Here is an 18,988-nt window from a genome sequence, read left to right as displayed (position 1 = left end):
GCTAAAGACAATTAAGAGGCAGATTTTTAAAAAAGGTCTCTACCCTTCCTCTATTTGCCTACAAGCAGGACATAGGTTTACAAAGACAAGAGGCATCCTGACCTCTTTTCTATATGAGAACAAAAGTTAACTACTGAAAACATCTTTAGGCCTGGAATTGGAACCAGAGGAATCTATATTAATATACTTTACTCTCTAGCCTTTAATCTATCATTTATTTTCCTTCCCGTGAATTGCTGCCCCAAGAGACACAAAGTCCTTTTGTCACCTCTCTGCCAAACCTCACTATTCTTTTTGAAGATGCTGTGGAATCTAGAATTCAAGCCATCTTTTGGGGTGACTACTCATTCCCTGGATTTTTTCCCATGTATCTATGAAAAATGCATGCCAAAAAACCCCCACTTCTTTTTATCTTTCTCTTGTTAATCTGTCTTTTGTCACCAGATTTATTCCAATTCAAAACATTGAAAGGTTGAAGGAAACAATATTTTTCTTCTTCTACATTGTCACATGAAGTTGGGTATACAAAGGGCTTCACTAAGCCTGGCACTAAGCATTCAATAAATTATCATCCTTGATGAGACCACCAGAAGTTTATCCAGCTACATGATCTGACCTTTGATGGGTGGTGGCCTGAATTTAGCCCATGGGATTAATTAGATGAAAGAACACCTTTACCAAAGGGACTGGTAAAACCAAAAAAAGGGGAAAAAATACACTGTAATCAGTTTGAGAAAAATAAAATGAGTACAAGAACTTTGTCTTATTTACTCTGGCATAAAGAGGAGAAAAAAGGTAACTTTTTTCAACCCTTATAAATTCATAGTTGGGCAGACTACTGCAACAAAAAGATTAACAAGATGAAAGCAAGCAAGTTTATCAATCTGTGCAGTGCATGTCCTGCAGGTAAAACTAGCAAAGATCTTCAGGCACACAATCTGGTCTAGATAATTTATGGAAATGAAGTTTATTTTTTGCATGGTAAGAAGAGATAGAAAAGGTGAAACTTTTGGGGTTGACTCTAGAAAGCAGTGATCTTTACTCACTGTGCTCACATAATTCTACATAATTGGCAGAGCAATCTCCCTGGAGAAGGGGCTGCCTTTTCTCTTGGGATTAGGCCTCATCTATCAGCATTTGGGAGACAAGACAGAGGAGAGTAAGTGTGTGTATGTGTATGTGTGTGTGTGTGTGTTGGGGGGCACACTCAGAATCCCCATATTCAGATGTGTGCCACCTCTGCCAACTCTAGTGTTGAATGTTTTCACGCCCTGAGCCTAGCTTCTGCAGGCTAAGTTTCTAAATAAGAGGAAAATGAGATGGTATCACCTCCACATCTGGGACTCTTAGTGAACCTAGATAGATTTCCAGCCGTTCCCTGACCTGCACCATCTGCCAGCCCCATGGGCTTCAGAGGCATTAGCTGAGACTGGCTGGCTGCTTTTTATCACTGCTCCTGTCTGTGGCACTGAAGTTTCCACTGTCCCTTCTCTGATGAGTCAGTAGCCACTTGTCTTCATCTGCTTTCCATCCTACAAAAAATATTTAGAGTTCTTTCATAGTTCCTCACATCTCTATCCTTGTGGGTTCACAACATTTTCTTTCTTGGTAGTCATATTTCCTGGGCTTCAGGAGGAAGAAGAGCCTACTGACTGGGTTTCACTGCCATGTATCACTTAATGATGTTGAGTTCATTATTGTGCCAACATCACTGAATATACTTACCCAAGCTAACGATGGCTAGGTAACCAGTAGGTGATATAATCTTATGGGACTCCTTTTATATATGCAGTCCACTGTTGACCAAAATATGACAAACCACGGGACTGAACCTATGGTTTTGGAACATGCCAGGCACCACAGCACAGTACAACCAAGGTACCAGGTGTCCAGGAGGGGATATGACAAAAGACCTGTGCTAATGAGCAAATAGTTCCTCAAACAGCTAGGAAGAAAGGCATGGGTGGAGATTTAAAGCGCCACCTTGAGTTGTCCACAGTGGTCTTTAATTTTAGTTTGAAGAGAGTAAGCTGATTCCAAGGCAAAAGGCCAAGGAAACCCAAGCCAGATAGATCCCTGGAAGGTCATTTATTGGTAAGAACCAGCAGTGCCCTAATGTTTTGGCTGGGTCTACTCTCCTTTCTTAGCTCTGATTTATTCTGGGGAATCTCTCAGGTGACAGAGGCCCCATTGTTCTATGAGGCAGAGTCTCTGGCTGCTTCCAGACTTCTTTCAAGAAAAGACAGAATGACATTTTTCACAGAACACTAGGGGCCAATGAGGGTCCACTTTCTCTCCTAATTAAATGGAAAAATCAGACAGCTTCTTTCCCATATGTACCTTTGACTCTTTTCACATATTCAGGAAATAAGTGGAAACAAATCTGCCTTGCAGATATATAAAGATGCAGAGATTTCTCAGGTAATGAGAAGAAAGGAAAGAAAGAAAGAAAGAAAGAAAGAAAGAAAGAAAGAAAGAAAGAAAGAAAGAAAGAAAGAAAGAAAGAAAGAAAGAAAGAAAGAAGGAAAGAAAGATAGAAAGAAAGAAAGAAAGAAAGAAAGAAAGAAAGAAAGAAAGAAAGAAAGAAAGAAAGAAAGAAAGAAAGAAAGACAGACAGACAGAAAGAAAGACAGAAAGAAAGACAGTCAGAGTTGAGAAGGAAGGGTAAAAAAGAAGGGAAGAAGAAGAAGGCAGGGAAGGAAGGAAAGGAGGGAAAGAGGGAGAGAGGTAGGAAGGAAGGGAGGGGAAGGAGGGTGAGAACAAGGGAGGGAGGGAAGACAAATGACAAGCAGATACATACCAATCAAGTGCATATAAATCCAAAGGGAAATCTAAAGTCAGGGCTGCTTAACTTCCAGGCTGAGATCTGAAGCACAGAGCTATACAACAGACCCAAAGCTAAGCAGGTCTCAGTGGAGGCCAACTAACTGAATCCACCTCTGACCCAGTCCCAACTTGAGTCAGCCTGGCTACACCATTACTTGGTTTCCTTAGGAGCTCAATTGTGTGGAGTTTTTCTACAACTTGAGCAGACCAGCTGCAGCAAATCAATAGTATTGGATCATGAGCTGCCACCTTCCATCTGCAGGAAGGTTGCATGTCAGCAGTAAAATAAATCAATTCAATCTGTCGTTACTTGGGATAGTTCTGTAGGGACGATGAGTCAACATCACCTGGCCAGTTTACAGAGCTTCCCCCAACAGGAGGCAGGGAAGGCATCTGCCCACCAGCCTCCGGAAAGCTCTCTGGGGGTACTTTCTGAAAGAAAGAGACAATGAAACTGGAGAAAACCTGTTTCCCACCCTGTAGGTGCTACAGCCTCAGTGCCCACAGCTCTGCAATGTGTCTGTGCTTGTCAACAAACCTCTGCACTGGCCTGCTTTTCCACACCAGGGACTTCCTGCTCATCATGTTCTCATTCAAGAGCTAGAGAGCCTTTCTCCTCTAAGCAACACATCTCTATTTTCCCTGACAATAAGAAAAAAAATGCCACTTCAAGAAGTCCAGGAATTCTAGGAAGTTTCTAGAAATGAAAAGGGAAAGTATCAGACAGAATCAATAACATCCCCTGTCAAGGAACAAGCTAGAAAAGAGCGTCTTTCTCTCCAGCATAATAAAAGGTTTGTCTGCTTTTCTTTCCTCTATCCTTTCTGCTAACAAGTCATGTCTGTTTGCTCCAAGGGAAAAAAGTTACCATTCTTCATGGGAGGATTGTCTCTTTACCAATTCTAGCAGGCTGGAAAACCTGAACCTCACTTCAAAAAGAATCCAGATAGGGTGTGGCATAGTGGCTCCTGCCTGTAATCCCAGTGACAGAAGAGACCAGAGAGATCATTGTCCAAGGCCAAACAGTTGGCATCAGACCTTATCTGGAAAAAGCAAACTAAAAGCCAAAGGGTGGGGAACATGAGGGTAAGACCCTCAATACACTCCCAAGTACCAAAAAAAAAAAATCCAAAGGGTCAAAGAGATCATGTAAGACAGTTTAAAAAAAAATAAAGATCACCTTAGCAGCTGAGCACAAGTAACCTCTGGACCTCTTACTATCACATAGCTCAGGCCAATGTATGGGTGGGCTTCAAGCTCCCTAGCAAGGTTCCCATTGAAGGGGGTCTGCCATTAGAGCTCTCCACATGCTTAGGGGCCGGGAACAGCTCTGGGACTGTAACAATGGAAATTTCCTAGATCCAAATGGTCTCTTTAGGGCCTTCCAATCCCTAGTGCCTGCTTCTCCACCCAGCTGACTCAGAACTGAGCCAGTGCTCTGTAAATTTGCCAGAGACAGGAGGAAATGAGCTCCTTCTCCATCCATATGTGTATTTTACTTCAGGGAAGAAACCCAAGTATGCATGACTGTGTCACTCATAGAGCTAGTCTAAAATAAAAGGTTATTAAAAAATATGTATATTCCTTTTCAAAATCAAGAGGAAGCAACGTCTACAACAAGGAGAAAGGTCCTCTGGTGCCCCAACTCCTCATATCCCATTTCTGTGCTCTTATTTACAGCATCATTCCTAAACCCATCCCATCCCATCTCCTCCCTGGAAATGAACTGTTAAGTCACTAATGTGATTAACCATGGTATCCAATTTTTATGCAGCTCTTTACCATCCGGAAGATACATCCCATCTATTCTCATGATATATGTACAATAATTACCACACACACACACACACACACACACACACACACACACACACACACACACACACACACACACACACACACACACACACACACACACACACACACACACACACACCGTGAATACCTAGAGCACAACACTGATCCCTGAAAGCCCTCTCATAATCCTATGTAAATGTCATCCAGCTGTCCTACCAGTGCATCCCAGAATCTACAGTTTCCCAAAATTTCTCTTCCCTTTAGCTTGAAAAGTAAGATAAGATTTTCCCCCTTCCATATACTCCAAGGTTTCTGAAAGGGCTCCTCCTCCTCCTCCTCCTCCTCCTCCTCCTCCTCCTCCTCCTCCTCCTCCTCCTCCTCCTCCTCCTCCTCCTCCTCCTCCTCCTCCTCCTCCTCCTCCTCCTCCCCCCTCCTCCTCCCCCCTCCTCCTCCCCCCTCCTCCCCCCCCTCCTCCTCCTCCTCCTCCTCCTCCTCCTCCTCCTCCTCCTCCTCCTCCTCCTCCCTCTCCCTCTCTCTTTCTCCTCTCCCTCTCTCTTTCTCCTCTCCCTCTCACTCTCCCTCTCCCTCCCTCCCTCCATCCCCTCCCCTCTCTCTCTCCCTTCCCCTCTCTCTCTCCCTCCTCTCTAAATTCTCAATCCCTTTTGAGAGTCTTGCAGAAACTTTCCTCTAAGGCAGCCTCTCTCCATCATTCTCAACCTTGTGCCCTCAAGATTTTAGGCAATAGTTTCCTATTAGAATAAACTTCCAGGAATTATTCATGTGTTTATTTAGGGCAAAGTTTTCCCCTCATTGAATACTGCCTGATATAAATAGGCCACGGGAATCACTGGGATGTGGAGATTTTCATTACAGTGGCATTTGCTATATGGGATTGCACCCATGTTTGAAATTTTCCATTGGCTTCAAATTGAATTTCTTCTCTCCAACCTTCCAGAAAGTGAGATACAATTGCCCCAAAACATCATCACAATTTTTAATAATGTGGAGCTATCCACTCCCTCCCCAAAAAGAAATGGTCTCCTTCAGGGTTTCAGGGAGATCTAGTAAAGACAGAAATGGACCTAGCATGCACATTAGGAAAATTTATTGACCTGGGGGTGTACATTAGCTTCTCCAAAGCAACCAATACAAGCTTATCTCAAGGTAGTAATTGTACCCAAAGAGATACAGACCAAATTCTCCTCTATATTGAATCTTTCACAACAGTCACTCCATTTAGCACTTCTTTAACTGCTAACACACCATACAAAATTCAGTACCCATGTTTTATATGTTTTAGTTAGATAGATAGAGAGAGAGAGAAGAATAAGTCTTTCAAGGCAGTTTATACCTATTCAAAAGTACTGTCTTCAGACAGGATCTGGTATTCTTTGAAAGGTGTTTAGTCACTTATGAGAATCTATTGCCCACAGAAAAGTCCTCAGGTATTCACAAGCATTTCCAGTATCTCGGTTAGCAGTTATTACTATATACTCTCCCTCCCACACACATACAAGCACTGACCCCCCAAAATGTGCCCAGTAATGTCAAGTTCACATATCCAAGATTCATAGTTCTGAGAGTGTACTGCATAAAATGCTCTTGGCAACCTAAAGGGCACATTGAAGGTCACTGGAGCAGGGGAAAGAACTAGAGTAAGCAAAGGAAATAAAAGACAAGATAATTACAAGCCCAACAACATGCAAAATGCCTACCCACTGCTGGACATGTCCATTAGGCATGGCACTTAGTATCATTTACCTCAATTAAGTTTCAATATCTCACCATTTTAGGACTCCCCAACCCATGTCACCTAGCTTTGAGATTGTTGATTCCCCCTGGTCATAAGAATCCAGGTTGTGCTGGATGAAGACATCAGAACACCAGTTGGTGCATGAGTGGCATGGAGCTCATGGGGTGCACTCCAATCCTCTCCAATTGGGCAGCTGCCTGTCAAGACTTTTCCCCAGAAACCGATTTAGCCTAATGATTGTGAGTAGCAATGACTTCTACTTAATTAGTACAGTAATCAGTGCAAATTCTCCTCAAATGGTAAAGCTCCATTTGGCAGGTGCCAAGTGATGCTTAACCAGGTGCTAAATAGGTGTGAAAGACACAATTCTGGTCTTTCCCAGCTAGTTTCCAAATGCATAAAGATGCAATGGAGTCCTAAGTGTCCCTGGATAAATAAGCCATTTAAAATTTCCCTCTAATTGCTCCAGAGAGCCACTGCTATCACCCAGGCACCTTGTCCCAATGAGTCCTGAGAATGCAAAGATTGCACAGGATCAGAGGTAAGATCCATAAGGTCTTGATATCTCTTCCCCTGATTTCTGATTCATTCTCTTTCCCAGTGCCCACTCAGTGCTCCTTTTCTGTTCTCTATTTAAAATACTTGTCTCCATTTAAAATAAGATCTGTTTTTTCATGTGCTAATTAAGCTCAGAGCTACCATTCCAGCTACTGTCCAATCTGATGGGAGTAAAAGTGTGGCCCTGAACCAAAGGAGGAAGCAAAGGTAAGAATGAAAGATAGAATCTTCCATAAGCAATAAGGCACTCATGTGTAATTGGCCCAAAGAATATTCACTTCATTATTAGGAAAAATAATGTTTATTGACTGTTAGCTGTAGACCAGATAATGTCTATGAGTTACACTGTTTAATCCTTCCTGATACTCTGTGTGTCCCATGCTAAGCCCATCCAGGCATGGCATGTCACTGCTGAACACTGGTCCTTGGACGATAGGTATGTGCCCTGAAATGGCCCAAGCAGGTAGAAGGAAAGTGTATATATTCAACCCTAAGAAAAGGTTTTACTCTCTCCAAGACTTGACCTGAGGAAGAATGCATGTTGCTCTAGTTGCTGTCAATGACCTCTTGTCAAATGCAAAGGGATCCAGCCCTAAAAGCTGGAAAATAGAAGAGAAACAAGCTAGGAGAACTTTGAAGAATGAAAACTTGAACCCCAACTATATTCTTCCTCAGCCTTCTTTACTTCTGGACTTCTCCTGATGTAAGCAAATAAATCCCCACATTGTTTAAGTCAACTTGAGTTGAATTCTCTGTTATTTGCTGCTGAAAGCATCCTAATTAAAACTACAGCACTCTTGGGAAGGAACTGTAATATCCATTTTATAGCCTGAGGACTTGAAGCACAGTGGGGTCAAATAATTTGACCAGGGAACTGACTGAGTCAGGATTCAAACCCAGAACTGCCTGGGGTTCTTGTTGTCTAAACTGTTCCTCTGGGAGCATAACCTCAAGAATGGCCAAGCTTCATCCCTTAAGAGTTTCTGGGAGGAGGGAGTGTTTTTTTGTTTGCTTTTTTTAACAAGTGCTTTGGAATCAAGTTTGAAAACTCAAGTTGGTAGTCAGATTGAGAAATAATATCTGTGGCTAACATCAGGAAAGCTTCTTCCAAGTAGCTGAAGGCAACCTTGAACAAAGAATTCTCCAAATTTGTGGAACAGCCGCATCATCAGAAGGAAGCCAAAATCTCCAAAGCCAACTACTTTGAAGAAGCCTGTTGTTTCACTGTGCACATGAAGTCTTAATTATCCCAGTCACCTCTCATACACAGTGCAGTTCAGGTGGGACAATGGAAACATCTGTGAATTCTTCTTTCCCTTGTTATAGGTTTGCATATTGGCCTATTCCAATAGTTGCCCTGCATTCAGATGGTCTCTGCTACCATGTCCTTACTGCCTGAAATATCTTCCATTATGCCTAGCTCTACAGAGACTAGGGGCCTGCAGGGCTGCATGTGGAAAAGTGAAGGCTTTGTCAGACCGGCATATGGCCAAATCATGGCTCTATCATTAGCTATGTATTTTGAAGGCATTATTTAGTCCTAATGAGCCTTAGTTTTCTCATCTTTAAAATGGAAATAATGGCAAATACCTATTGGATTATTGTGCAGACTGCAGTAAGATGAATATTGATTAAGCTAAAGAGCGATCCAATGAGAACATTAAATACCTCCTGTAGGAACAAGTAAATATTGGACATTTTATTATTGTAGTTCCTATATTTAATTATTGTATAACATATGGGATCTATCACCAATGATTCTAGTTTAGATTCAAGCTTTTCTTAGTTTCTCAGGCTCATGTTTCTGCCCTCTCACAACACTTTACCCCAGTCATATTTATCTGTTTATTGCCTTATAATAGGCTTTACACACCTCTAGCTCTAAATACAAGTCCTTTTTGATGGCTCTTGCCTAGGGTGTTCTTCCTATGTCCACCATATATAAATATAATCTCTCATTTAAGGTCTTCAAATCATCTATCTCCTCGGACCCAGAAATTTCACTCCTGGGCATTTATCCAATAGTGCATAAAAAAAGGTTACAGTAAAACCACCAGCCCAACCATGATCATTGCAGCCCTATTCACCATAGCCGCAGTATGGAATCAGCTTCTCAATGGATGAATTGATCAAGAAAATGTGATGTGATGTGTGTGTGTGTGTGTGTGTGTGTGTGTGTGTGTGTGTGTGTGTGTGTGTGAAATATACTCATTCATTAGAAAGAATGATATTGTTATCATTCCCAAGGAAATGGAAAGACATGGAAAAAATTATATTAAGTGAAGTAAGTCAGATTTACAGAAACAAAGGTTGCATGATTTCCTTCATTTGTGGTAGCTAGAATGTGCCTATAAACCTATAGATAAGCAAATATAGTTGAGTAGTGTGCAAGTAGTTACAAATGAATTATCTGAAATTAGTAGACTCTATGGAGAGCTCAAATAGCATAATTCTGTAGAAAGACAAAGTCATAGTTGAACAAAGTAAGCACTGGGAAATAAGTACTTGCAAGAGAGCAGGTGGGTCAAGGGGAGAGGTTAGACAAATGAATGGGGACAAGGTGGGAGAATGCAGTCAAGAATACATGGTATAGCCAAGATAGGGGACCAATTCAAATGCCCTTCAGTAGATGAATGGGTCAAGAAAATGTGATATATATATATATATATATATATATATATATATATATATATATATCTGCTTCCATCAGAAAGAATAACATTTTTCCATTCATAAGGAAAAGGAACGACTTGGAAAAAATCATAATAAGTGAAGTAAGCCAGACACAAAGAAAAGCAGGCCACATGATCTTCCTCATCTGTAAGAACTTGAACATGTAGTAGATACTCTAAACAGGGGATCTCAAGATCCCAAATGCTTAGTGCAAAGGACTATACATAATGAAGCATATTAACATGAACTCCAACTTTTGAAAAAAAAAGAGGCTTTCATTAGATCCTCTATACAGTTCCTTTTTTACTCCATGGTTTTCCTCATTTGCAATAATGAGTATACATCTAGGATAATTTTATCAGATGAGCAGAAAAGCTCAAAAGCTTTGTACATATGACCATATAAGATGATGCTAAGTGAAATGAACCCCAAGATATGGACACAAGTGGTTCTTCTTTGTTGTTGTTGTTTGTAATGTACTATGAGACTGTTTTGTTTTCTTTGTATGTTCTTCCCCTTATGGTATATCTCCTATTGTCACTGTACTTACTGTACTTGATATTGGTACCCTGCATCTTGTATACACATTTGTCCAATTTGGGGAGGGGAAGGGGAATAACAAAATTCTGAAACAAGGACGCAGGATGACCCATTGCAACAATGATAGCCACAGACAGTATATTGGAAATGAACTTTACAACTTTGGGTGGAGGGGAGGAGTGAGGGAGGCAGGGGAAGGAAGGGATAGTGGGAGAACAACAAAGGAGGGAGTAATAATTCTCGACAAGAAATGTACTCATTACCTTACTCATGTAACTGTAACCCCTCTGTACAGCATCTTTACAATAAAATAAAACTTTAAAAAATAAATAAAAAGAAAAACTAAAAAGAAAAAGGATACATGGGATAGGCCACAAAATTAAGAAAAGTAAGGGAAGGGATAGGTCCAAAGGGGTGACACTGATGATGATACATTGTATTCATAAACTGCTTTGTGAAATGCCACCTCCTTTGTACAACTACTTAAAGATAATAAGAAATAAAAGTAAAAAATCTGACTGTAGCAGAATCTCTCTGTCCACTAAGTTTTTTTCTCTGTATCAAGTACTAACTAGTTGGTTTATGTTGCTTGGACTCTTTAGTGGCTAGCAAAGATCCCGGCACAGAATTGGAACTCACTTCTAACCTATTACCATTAGTAGTGTTAGAATTTACTGAGGCCATGACAAGTGTATGTGTGTGTGTGTGTGAGTGTGTGTGTGTGCGCGCGCGCGAGCGCGCGCATACATGCACTCCAGTGCGAAGGCTTGAATTTAGAGCCTTGTGCTCACCCTTAGAATTTTTACTTTATCGCTTAAGCCACACTCCTCCACTGCCAAGTTTTTGCTGAAGATGAGTCTCTTGGATTTGTCTGCCCAGGCCAGCTTTGAACCACAATCCTACATCTCAGCCTTCTGAGTAGATAGAATTACAGGCATAAGCCACTGGTGCCTGGCCACCACAACAACTTTTAAAAGCATCTTTCATTGATGATTTGTTTTGTCTCAAAATCTATACATCAAACTGATGACACTTTGGACCCTGTGCCCTGAGAACAAGAGTATGGTTACTATAAACTGCCCTCTTTGTCTGAGTTGTTCTTTGGGCTGTCTGCACTATTTCATTTCTGAGGAGGAAGAATTCTTTTGTGTGTCCCTGGGAAATTCATATTCACACAGCAGGGTCATTCACAGTTGACAGCCCTGGAACTTTTGATTGGATCAGTAGAAGCAGAGCCAGCTTTTCTCTTTATTGATAATGAATCCATGTGGAGCAAAACTGCTGAGTTTCCACTCCAGGGAAAGGATCATGGGAAGACTTAAGTTCATAAAGGTGAAAATACTTTGTCAACTATAAAATACCAGCTGACAGTTGAGGGTTACAATTGTTACCACCGTTGTTACCCCTGATAATATTGAGTTCCACTGATTCTTAAGGGCAGGGATATTCTTACTATTTCTACATTCTCTCTTATCACCTAAAATAGGTTTTTTTCAATGATAGCTCAGATTCTAATACCTCTTTCTTTTTAGTCACTGGTAACTGTGATGGGTTAGTCTTTTTTTTTTTTCTTTTGTATGTCTGGGCTTGAACTCAGAGCCTGGGCACTGTCCCTGAGCTCTCTTGCTCAAAGTTAGTGCTCTACCACTTGAGCCACAGTTCCACTTTCTGTTTTTTAGTGGTTAATTGGAGATTAAGAGTCTCATGGGGACTTTTCTGCTCAGGCTGGCTTCAAATCATGAGCCTCAGATCTCAGCCTCCTGAGAAGCTAGGATTACAGGTGTGAGCCACTGATGCCCAGCGATGGGTTAATCCTGATTGTCAATTTGACTGGATAGATATATATCTCTCTTGTGTGTGAGGGTCCTTCTACAGATAATAAAATCAGGAAGATCTGATCTAATTAATTGTTGAATCCACTGGTGGATTCAAAATCTGAGTAGATAGGAGAAAGTGGAACTATAGAAGGCATAAAGTCATTCCTTTGAAGGGTGTATATTGGCTCTAGTGCCCTTTCTGTCCTTCTTCCTGCTTCCTGGCTACCATGAGGTAAGCAGCTCAGTCTACCGAGCTCCCTCCGTCATGACCATCATGATGGTCTGCCTTACCTCCAACTCATGGCAATGGAGTCAGATGATCAATGAAATAAAAACCTCTGAAACTGTGGGCCAACGTAAATCCTTCCTTCTTTTAATTGTTTCTCAAGTATTTAGTAACAGCAACAAAGAGTCTCACATAATAACTGAGTAGAAAAAAACCCACTGGGAAAAGTTTTGCTAATTAGTAATCTTCCTATAGAAAAAGAATATGGTACCCTAGGTATGTATGAATACATGTCTCTCTATATGTGTGTTTGTCTGTCTGTCTGTGTCTGTGTGTGTGTGTGTGATAAATGGTCCAAGGTTCTCTAAAAATATCTGAAAGGAAACCCCACTTTCTGACACTGCCATTATCGTGCTGCGTGCATTCATTGCCTCCATCCTATCAGCGCCCCTCCACAAGCCAGAATCTGTGTTCTGAGACCAGCAGCTCCGCCAAGCATGGATTTTAATGAGGGATTCTGTGATAGAAAGCCATGGCTGCCACCAATTTTCACATTGTTAAGAGGCTGCCGATTGGCACCAAAAAGGCTTGCCAAGGTCTTGGGGTATGTGCAAGAGAGCAGTGAGCTCCATGTGGCTAGTCTTCTTACGTGTTGTTGACAGCTAGTGAGAGCAAGCTACACAAATGCAGTGCCAAGCCACATAAAGCTTGCAAAATTAAACTTATCTTGATAGAGGATGCAAAATTAAACTTAATTTCATTCAGCTGTATGCCATTGTATTTCAGGCAGAAGGGTGAGTTTGTTTATTCATGCAAACCTTTCTTCTCCCAAGCCCAAATTTCTTCTTGATAGGCATTCCCATTATCTAGGATAAATCTGGTATAGCAAAACTTTATCCATCTTATCGTTTATAACTATATATTTATAAATTCAGTCATTAATGACTATTTGCTCACTATGTTTTGTCATATATGATCTGAATCAGGTATTTGTTGACTATTCATTGACAAAAAACAATTTTCACATGGAACTGTGAAGAATGATCAGTTAACTAGGGCCAGGATTTAGAGACAAGAGTTCTAGATTTAAATCCCAACTCTGCACCTTATTCATTAGTTATATGCTCCAATACAAGGCATCTCTGTTTCTTCATCTATGAATGAGAATAATTAATATAATTGATCTCATTTCTCACAAGGCGGATGTGAGACTTGAATGAGATAATATTGTATTGGGTAAGGCTGCTCAGAAGCAGAACCTGTGCCAAGTCTTTATGGACAAGGGATTCAGAGGTGTTCCTAGGCTTAGCATAGTCAAGGCCCTGGGTTCAATACTGAGGACCACAAAAGCGAAAGGGCTCCCAGGAGAAATAGATAAGGATGTAGAAAAGGCAGAGCTGGCAAGAAAGAGAGGAGAGTAAAGGAACAATTTTAGGGATAGCCTCATGAAATATTACCTGTGCCTAATCTCATAGGGAAAGTTTGGAATGTAAATGATACCTGTATGTCCAGCCCCAAGCAGGGGGGATTGGCCTCTTAGCCTCCTTGCCTGTCAGTCATTGGCTAAGGCTGTCCAGGAAACCATAAACTCCCAGGCACTGACAACTCTGTGTTTCTGGGCAGAGGACTCTAGTGGCTGGGGCATTCCTCCAGAGAAGGGAGGCAGGGCAGTTGACAGAAGCAAAGGTGCACCAAAGCTTGAGACAAATCTACAACTATGATTAAGGGGGCCAAGAGTGGTCCTGTCCCTGGCACATGCTGGGTGCTGGGTCTGAATCTTCAGTGAGTGAAACATGCACCCTCTAGTTCAGGCTATAAGGCAAAAGAGTCTATGCACTAAAATATCCAGAAGCTTGAAGAGATTTCAGAACTATTGGTTCTGTGCAAAAGCTGAGCATCTGATGCCCTCCAGAGAGATTTGAAGTAGCTTTCTGGGAAATGATCCATACTGCATTCTTCTTTACTAGTCAAGTTATGAGTAGGAAGTCAACCTGGAATGACATTGAAACAATAAAGTAATTCAGGGAAAATTAATTTGATGCTTCCTAAGTCTGGAGATTGTTGGCAGGAGATAGAAAGAACTCAGGAACTGGTTCCAATCGTCATAACAGACAAATCTCAAGTTTCATAGGCCCAGTGAAGATATCTCTCACCACATTCCTGGGCTCAAAACAAGCTTCCACCAACATCTACAAAAGATCAATGGCAGCCCCTAGTGGGCATGTCATTATATTCACAGGGATGTGTGTGTGTGTGTGTGTGTGTGTGTGTGTGTGTGATTATATTCACAGGGATGTGTGTGTGTGTGTGTGTGTGTGTGTGTGTGTGTGTTGGTACTGGGGTTTGAATTCAGGGCCTCTCACTCTTGTTTGGCTTTTTTGCTCAAAACTGGCACTCTACTACCTGAGCCATATCTCCACCTCCAACTGTTTTGCTGGTTAACTGGAGATGAGTCTAATTTTTTTTCTGCCTAGACTGGTAGAAACTTGACTCTCAGATCTCAGCCTACTAATTATCTAGGATTACAGTGTGAGCCACTGGTGCCCATACAGGGACTGTTTGTTTCAGACAGTACTTAACTTTTAAGACAGGAGAGGCTAAAACTCCAAAGGAAAAGGTTAGGTGCAACTTTTAATTCATCAATCTCTGTAATCAGGGTACCTAAATATTCCAGGACTCTTATACTTTACCTCTCTTGGAAATAACTTTGGGGATTTAGTGGGCCTGTGAAAATTTGACCCCTTCTGTGTGAATGAATGACTACCAAAGTACTATAGTTATTTCTTTGTCTAGGTAGACAGAGATGACAATACAAAAAAAAAAAAGTCCTTATTCTTCCTGCGGGAGAATAGAAAAGAGCCCAAAGCTCTACTTAGAGCCTCACATTTAAATTCTAATGAATAGCTATTTATTGAGCTGTTACCTTGGGCTGGACCCTCTGCTATTTACAGGGGCAACCAAAGATGAGTGGGGTGGCCCTGCACTCCCAGCATGGTGTCATGGTGCCGTGGATAAGGACAGTGTGTGACCTGAATGCAAAGAAGAGCATTTCAAGAAAGATGGTAGTAGGAAAAGCCAGGTGTCAACCCTAGGAAAGGAATGAGGTTGAAGGTCAGTGAGATGAAGGGTAGAGGTCAAGTCCGGGAGGCAGGAGTGAGTGGGGGAAGGGGGAGCGGAGAACAGAAGCAGCTGAGTCGACTTAGAAAAAAATAGTTTTCCCTCTCCTTCTTTCTTGAACTCCTAAAAGAAATGCCTGTCTTTGGGAGCAGTTGGGAGGAGAGAGCTTCTGTCTGTCTGTCTCTTAGTAGCTTCTCCCCAAAGTGGGAGATACAAATTTTACCTAAGGGGAAGAGCACACCCTAGAGAACTAGGTTAGATTCCTTGAGCCTTTTTTAATTCCTATGATTTGGGATATCTGATTTTTCCCCAATAATAAAGCTAAAGGAGAATGCCAGGGGGTTAGATGGGTTGGTGGCTTGACAGAGTTGTTAGTCATTATCTTCTGATTTCCTTTACCTAGTATTTTACCAACAGGTTCTACCTCTTTTCCTGCCATTAAGAAAATCATCACTGGGGGAGACTTAAGCTCCAGGAAATTACATTAAACCTAACTCTCTAATTATAGAAAGCTTTGTGGAAATGGAATAAAAGGAAATGTCTTCAAGGAGCTTAAAAATACAGACCAAGTAAAAAAGAATTTGCTTGTATGTTTATAAAACTGGGCTAAAGAGAGCATGTCCTTTCTGGGAGCTTATACTTTAACAATTGTTAAATTTATAACCTGTGAATTTGCCGAGGATAAAGTGCCAACTACCTGATTCAATATTCACAAGTGCCAACTACCTGATTCAATATTCACACGTACAGTAGACCTACAGTCACCCCTCTCCCACCCTGTTAGGTTCCAAAAAGAAGGTGAGACTGAGCAGACAAAGAGCTGGCTCAATACCACCAGCACAGGTTTATTGGAGGGAGAAAACCTGCAGAGGGGTACTTCCAGTCAGAGCTAGAGACTCACTCCTTGCTCACAGTCTGAGGTATTTATAATGGTTCTGAAGCAATCTAGAGTTGTCTTGTGGGGTTGGAGGCAGGTTTGAAAGTAACTAATAGTGTTGTGCCCAGGTCGCAGGACCCCCACCAAGAAGACCACCAAGGGTCAGATTTTACAGCTGTTTTCAGGTTTTATTTAGCCGGGCTGCTGGACCTCATCCTACACTCCCACACAGTGGAGCCTAGGAGGAGAGCTAAAGATTTGCAGGGCTTATAAAGGCACACAACCAACCAGGTGTTTGGATTACCACCACGTGTTACTCTGCTAGACAGAATTTGCTGATCTTAGGTTTAGTTTAAACAAGCAACAAGTGGTCACTGCCTCAAATACTTTAACCCTTCAATAGTGGGCAAACAGCTGGAGGTAGAGAGAAAGCCCCACAGGTATCTATTCAAGGACCTAATTGGCAGTAAATTTTTTGGTCTGGTATCAGCCACATGAGTTCATCTGGTCAAGAAGAGAGGGTAAGGCGGGGGTGTAAGTAAATCAAGGGGTTGGTCTGGGGCCTCAGGATAAGGACAATAATTACATTCTCATTCTAAATAAGAAATGAGGACTTTTCTATGTGTGTATCAATCTCATATGAGTTTAGTCAGTGTAGATATCTCAGAACAGATAAATCATGGTTCTGAATCCAAGGAACGTAAAAGGCTGGAAAAGGCCTCGTGGGATGCTGTCTGAAAAGCCAGTTCACTTCAGTTTCTGGCAACTGCGTCTGCTCTTTAGTCAACCTTAATTCCGGGAACGATAATAGCCCTAGAGCCTGGAAGTCCCTCTGCTGTGGGTAAAAACTGGACAATTCAAGGAAGACATGTGGTAAGTAAGGTTGGAGCTCTGATTCCTCTTCTCTCAGTCCCCCCAGGACCCCTTAGACCCATTATCCTGGGACTGGCCGTCTGGTCTCAGCCTCCACTTCATTCCCTTCCCTCTAGGAGTAACTGAGAAAGTTGCGGACTGTCAGCATGGCCCTCCCAGATGTTTTCTATCTTTGAGGGCCCAATGGAAGTGTTCGTTAAATGAGTGAATTACTGTCTTAATGTCTTTGCCAAACTCACCTCACTTAGAAAACATCACCCCTTGCCATTCTCCAAGCCCAGCCAACTAGATATGGGCAACTCTATGTTCCCATCATTTCATGCTCCTTTCTCCTGCAGCATGTGTCAGCCCAACGTGAGCGCCTCTGACTCCATGTTGCCCTTTCCCAGTCCCTAAGTTCTACCGAATTCCCACCCTGTTTGCCTAGCACTTGCTTACACCCAGCATGGAGAGAGATGGTAGAATAAAGAAGGTGAGCATGATCAGGGTAGCCTGGAGCCCAGGGCATAATCTGACAGGAGTTGCGTCACTGGCTCAAGGTCACCCAGTATGCCAAAGCCATTTGAGATCTTCAGGCATGTAGAACATGGTGTTCTCTGAGGGAAAAAAGAAGTTTCCTTAATGCACTGGCAAAGGCTGCTGCTGGTACCCAGCAGGCAGGAAACGCCTCCTCATTAGTATGCCTCTGCTGGCTGCATCTTTCAAGCCTGATTAATACTTAATGTGATTGTCTTTAAAACCTGTCACTATTTGGCTTCGATCAGATGAGTGCCAGTGACAAAAGCACAAATATTTGTATTAGGGCTTTGTCATCCGCTCAGGTTAGATGATTAATAAGTTTTGCCTGGACACCCATGAAGATTTTCTTTTCTAGTTTGGTCTGGCAGAAATGTCTGGAAAAATTGGCAGGAAGCCCCCTCCCCTTTAATTACTGAAAGGGTAGTTCTTTAAGGGATTGTACAAAATATTTTAAAGTCCTCAAAGATCCTACTGGAACCAGAGTAGATGCTCTTGAAACCTGAATTCCACCAAGGCAGAGAAAGGTCTGAGAAAAATGCTGTAAAATTACAAAGGGAGGGGATGGTGGACACAGAAAGAAAAAGACAGACTTTGCTGCAGGGAGAACAATAATGGACTTTTTTTTAATTTCAGAGAAAATGCACACATAATACCAGCTGCTGTTACTTCAGTAATTCTAACAGTGCCACACTGTTTCCAAGCAAGCAAGAACTCTCTGAAAAGAGACAGGACTACTGCAACCCTCTGAGCAGCTATGTCTTCCATTTCCAAAGTTTCTAGTAAATTCTAGGTCACACTTTGCCATTAACTCCTCAGTGGTCACAAGGTTTTACATGGCATCTTTCAGATTTCAGGTGGGAAGAGAGGTCAACAGTAATGTCCCCAGGGCTCCCTGTGTGATCATACTATTCAGACAACGTCCTCAGACATTGGGAGAGGGGGGTACAGAGTATATCGGTTTGAATCACTCAGATCTGTGGTTGAATCCTAGCTCTGCCACCTGATTTTTTTAACATGTTACTTAATGTCTTTGGACCTCAGTTTTTTCACCTGTAAAGTGAGTTCAGGATTTACCTTAGTGGTTCTCTTAAGACTGAATGGTTTGAGGGCTGGGAAGATGGCTCAGTGGTAGAGCGCTTGCCTTGCATGCTCGAGGCCCTGGGTTCGATTCCTCAGCACCACATAAGCAAAAAGAAAAAAAAGCCGGAAGTGGCGCTGTGGCTCAAGAGGTAGAGCGCTAGCCTTGAGCTGAAGAGCTGAGGGACAGTGCCCAGGCCCAGAGTTCAGGCCCCACGACCAGACCCAAAAAAAAAAAAAAAAAAAAGACTGAATGGTTTATAAAGTCAAAAAGAAAAAATCCTAGTTACTCAGGAGGCTGAAACTGGAGGATTTGAGTTCAAAGCTAACTCAAG

This window comes from Dipodomys merriami, unplaced genomic scaffold (genome assembly GCF_024711535.1).
Source record: "Dipodomys merriami isolate MVZ:Mamm:240054 unplaced genomic scaffold, mDipMer1.0.p SCAF_1, whole genome shotgun sequence".
Lineage (NCBI taxonomy): Eukaryota > Metazoa > Chordata > Mammalia > Rodentia > Heteromyidae > Dipodomys > Dipodomys merriami.
Note: the sequence above shows the minus strand (reverse complement) of the source record.